Source organism: Castor canadensis, chromosome 19 (assembly GCF_047511655.1).
Source record: "Castor canadensis chromosome 19, mCasCan1.hap1v2, whole genome shotgun sequence".
NCBI classification, from domain to species: domain Eukaryota; kingdom Metazoa; phylum Chordata; class Mammalia; order Rodentia; family Castoridae; genus Castor; species Castor canadensis.
In genome coordinates, this window is record NC_133404.1 from 21,640,157 (window position 1) to 21,644,972 (window position 4,816).

General features: G+C 43.9%; 1 non-coding gene across 1 annotated transcript; it reads left to right on the forward strand.

The window, feature by feature from the left end:
- Window positions 1–887: 887 nt before the first annotated feature.
- On the forward strand, window positions 888–959 carry Trnae-uuc (transfer RNA glutamic acid (anticodon UUC)). Its single transcript has one exon. It is a non-coding gene; the product is annotated as a tRNA-Glu (tRNA).
- Window positions 960–4,816: the final 3,857 nt, after the last annotated feature.

Below are 4,816 nucleotides of genomic sequence, written 5' to 3' on the forward strand. Positions count from 1 at the left end.
TGTGAACCAGTGAAGCTGAGATCTTTTTCAAACATTTTTTAGCCATGGGGTTCCTTTCGAAAGAGACCCGTTCACATGAGGTTCCCATATTGTAGCGTTTGTCTTACTATAATTAACGTGCAGTCTCCTATCTATATACAAAGTCAATCCTTTTTTAAAATTTTCGTATATGGCTTGGACATGTTTACCTCCTAGCCACTGGTTTGTTTTATTACTTTTTATTTATTCATTCATTCATTTATTGACACCGGTAGGTGGATTTTTCCTTCATGCTTTTGGCTGTTTTGATTTAATAATATAAAGTCATCTTCCTAAATAAGATCTTAAAATCTTTAAAAGGCTTTTTGCCCCCAACATCTCTTATTTGGGGCTCTCCAAGCAGCCTCGGGTGATACACTTTAACTAGCTGAAAGTGCTCAGTGAAATGGCCTGGGCCTGAACTGTGACTGTACCAAGCTGGCCAAGTCCCCTCAGCCTCAACCTGGGCTCGGAGACCTGGGAACCCTGGTAGTCACTTGCTGGTTCTTTGTCCTTTACATTCTGAGTCATTCAAACCAGTGTTTCCCCCAAATCACCATGCAGAGCCTTTTTTAATGGAGATTTTTGGAACCAGGCCAGGTTTTTGTGGGTCTCTCATTGGCCAGGGTCTGGGGCCAGCAAGCGACCACAGGGACACACCGGACCGAACGCCCGCCGGACGCCGCCACCGGAACGCCCATCACGAGCTTCAGTGTTTGCAGAACGCAGCAGAGACACTGAGCGCGAAGCGCTCAGGGCCGCGCAGGCGCAGAGGGAGGGCCTGACGCCGGGGCAGGGCCGGGCAAGCCAGAAAGCGGAAGCAGCTCTGAATGATTCAATTGAGTTAATCTGCACAACCCTTTGCCGGTTCCCACATGGTCTAGCGGTTAGGATTCCTGGTTTTCACCCAGGCGGCCCGGGTTCGACTCCCGGTGTGGGAATGTAAGTTGTTTTACGGTCTATAAATACTACCAATGAAATTTACATCCTTGTTCATAATAATAATGAATACCTGATTATTAAAAAACGTAACTACTTAGGGATGTGTAGTAACAAAAATCAGTAACTCACAGACCTGAGAGCCTGCCTTCTTGATGTTGGTTAGTTTTGACCACCATAGAATTTATTTCAAATTTCACAGTAAGTGATACAGTTTAGTGTCAAACTCTATAGACAAACGAATTCCTATGTTCTGGCCAGTTGCCTGTTTTCTATGCTTTCACTGTGTTTCTGGCCCCAGATAGCAAGATGGTGAGCAGCTGAGCGGCTGAGGGTGGGGAGGGTGCTTCCTGCCGCAGCAATCACGACGGCTGAGGTATGAAGTAAATGGTCTCCCAGGAGAAATCCAGCTTTCATGAGGAAAACAGCACACGAGGAAACTGAGGCACGGAAGCAGCCTCTGGGTAGAATCACACTTGTGGCTACATTGAAGTCAGCGCTCTTAGCAAAGGCAAATTTTCAGAAGTGGAAAAAGTCCTTGAAACCATCTCAGCTACAAAGGTGTTTCCAGAATGGGATTTTCTGGGTTTAGCCTTATGTACTCTCTAACCACAAAATAAGCCTGCTTTGTGGTGGTCAGTGCATATCTTCAACAGATCAACGCATGTCTCCTTTGGAAGTTTATTATTTGAACCAAACCTTATGCCACTCTCAGGACTCAGCTAAATCCTGACCAACCTCATGATGCTCCAGTTAGCTCCCGTTTGATTTGGACAGTAAAATCCAGTTGAGAAAGCATGATTCTGGTCCAAGTGGAATCCAGACCGTCATCAACCAGGAACACGAGCCCGTAGACAGAGATAAGATTTCATTTGGGCGGAAATCCCACTATTCACACAGAAGCATTCGCTTCAGTTCCTTGACTGAACACTGATTCGTTCTAGGTTCTCGGTTTGTATTGGAAGCAATGTAAGATTTGCCCATAAACATCGTGCGAGTTCTTTGCAAATTATTGCTTCAGATTTTGTCCATTATTTGACATATGACAAATCCCTAAGGACACAAAAGTGTCCCTAGTAAATACCTGCCAGATTTGTTGCTTCTCTCCACCCCTCCCCCTCCCTCACCTCCACATTCATTCTACACAACTCCAGGGCATTGCTGGCTTTGCCTGGAATGACCTAGATACTTCACCCAGGGTTGTCTGCAGTGACAGACAAAGATAGATGAGCCCTTCAAGAAAGTGAGTGGAACCGTCCCCCTGACCATTATATTGTATAGAGCTGACATACAGGTGCAAGGCTAGGAATGGATACTTCCTAGCCCAAACGGTGGACTTTCGTGGTCATTTCCTTGTTTGCTCTTATCTTCTTGCATATCCTGCATATTTTTCTCCTTTCTGAGGTCAGTGGAGCTCTACAAACTGTATTTCCCAGACTCCCTTGACAGTAGACTTGTAATTCACACCTTTCCAAGGTAGGTTATTGGAAGATTGGACTATGTCACTTAGACATCATGCCTTTGGTACCAGTAGGCTTCCCCTGATGGCTACCAGCCAGCCTAGGCTCCAGTAGCATCGGAGATTCTGACAAGGGCTGCTGTCAGCTATAAGCCACTGGCAGTGGCAGCAGTGGGCAGCATGGGCTCCAGTAGCTCTGGAAGCTCCAGCAGAAATAAGTGGGCTTGACAGAGGTGTGGTTCCCATGGCAATGGCAGTGCCCAGCAGTGACCATGCAGAGTGAGCTCCTGCCTTGAGGTAATACCACTTCTTCCTTTTAGTTCTTTCAGCCCTGAGTGACGACATCCACAATTACTAATATCTGAGTAATCTAATTGCTTCTCTAGCCCCTCCAGAAAATTTATAATCAGTTCCCTCTATTGCATTTACTGTTTGAAATATCTGTTTTCTTGACTTCAGACTGACGGATACAAGTGCTGTTGTTGTGGCTGTCATCTACCATTATGCTTTCTATTTTGGAGGGCAGAATACATACTTATTCCACAAGTCAGGCAAGTTCTTGAGGAAGTATTTCAGCTGAGACCTGAAAGAGGAGTTAGCAATGTGGAGGGGTAAGTATGCATGTGTATGAGTGGAGTTATTCTGAAGATCTACTCACCTCTTAGAAATTAGAACCTTCAGTGATTATGATTGATGTACTCTCTATACAAGAATGAATACAGAATTTTTAAACCAATTGAAACCACCATAAGAAGGGGACTAAGGTAGAAAGAAGAAAAATAGAGGAGATTAACCAATTTGGGTTATAATACATATATACATGGAAATGTCACAAGGAAACTCCCTGAGTAGCTATCTTAAACAAACAGAAATATCATTTTTTTTCTTTTACAAAATCAGAGAACAGAAGGGCAGAATGGGTTCTTCCTGGGGGTTGGTACCAGTGCTGGGGGAGGATGTGGGGAGAAGGACGTAGGAGGGTGAATATGGTGCAAATGCCATGTACATATGTATGAAAATGGGAAATGATACTTGTTGAAACTGTTCTAGGAATGAGGGGAGAAGGGGGATGAAGGAGAATAGCAGAAGGGGTGAATGAATTCATATATGATATATTTGATATATTGTAAGAACTTTTGTAAGTGCCACAATGTACCTCCATCCAGCACAGCAAGAAAGAGAGAGAGAAAGAAAGAAAGAAAGAAATCCATTCTTTCTCAATCAAAGCCTGACTTTCACTAAGTGGTAGGGACAGGCTATGACTCTAACTTATATTGTAATTCTGTGGCTTGCAGAATCAAAGTAGAGACTTGATTTTCAGCTGTATCTCTTATTTCTTGTGGCTACAAGGGACGATGGATTGCCTGTGGGCCAGTACACAAGATATCTAGTCTTCTGGTAATATTTTGAGCTGATAGTTCAAAGCTTTGAGTAATTCATTTTCTTTCTCTAAGCTCTCTAGTGCAGATAGAAATAACAGCCAGTCCACCATCACAACAGATTCTTGTAGCAGTTCCTTGGTCCCAATACCTTACCTTCAGTGACTCTGCCTTGGTCTCAAGGAATGGGAGGTCATTATTTAAATACATATTTTGCTGCTTCATCTGTGAACTACCAGTGTGTTAATTTCTACAAGTTATGAGGTCATTACTATGTTTATGCCCAACTAACTTGAAATTTCTTCTTTGAAGGTCTGTTTTGTTTTTGGTTTTTTTGTTTTGTTTTGTTTTGAAGTGCTGGTGATGAAACCCAGGGCTTTGTCTATGCTAGGCAAGTACTCTTTCCTGGGGCAACACCCCTAGCACTGACACAGGAATAAATGGAGGAGTGAAGCAGAGGGAGGAGGGGCAATAATAGAACTTAGAAGCATCTACTGCTGATCCTGCTGGGTCCTGCAGATAATAGTGCTGGAACCACCTGGGCTGCTAATTTTGCAGTCACTTAGCCACTTTGGTGACCACTATGGAAGCATGACATTCCTTCACACACTCTGCCTCAACTCATGGAAGTACCCAAGCTCATGTACAGCTTCTGTGACCTCTGTTGGGAATGCCAAAGATGCTGGAACATGGAGGCAGACACTACCTCAAAAAGAGAAGAAAATATGGCCCCATCCTTCCATCTTCCAACCTCCTGTCAGTGCCTTAAATTGACAGAATCTAATCAGAAGCCAACTGGCCAGAGGAACGAACCATGTTCGTCCAATTACAGCCCTCTGAATAGAAGGCAGAGGAAACAAGCCCACCATTTATCATACTATTTGTTTATCTGCTGGTCTTCTTGGAAACTGGAAAATTTTGGTTTGGAGCTTGCATAACAAAGTCCTCCCCAAATGTACTTGTTTGGAAACAGCTACACTGCTTTGTTCATGAGTTGGGAAGGGCTCTGCAAAGTGGTTTT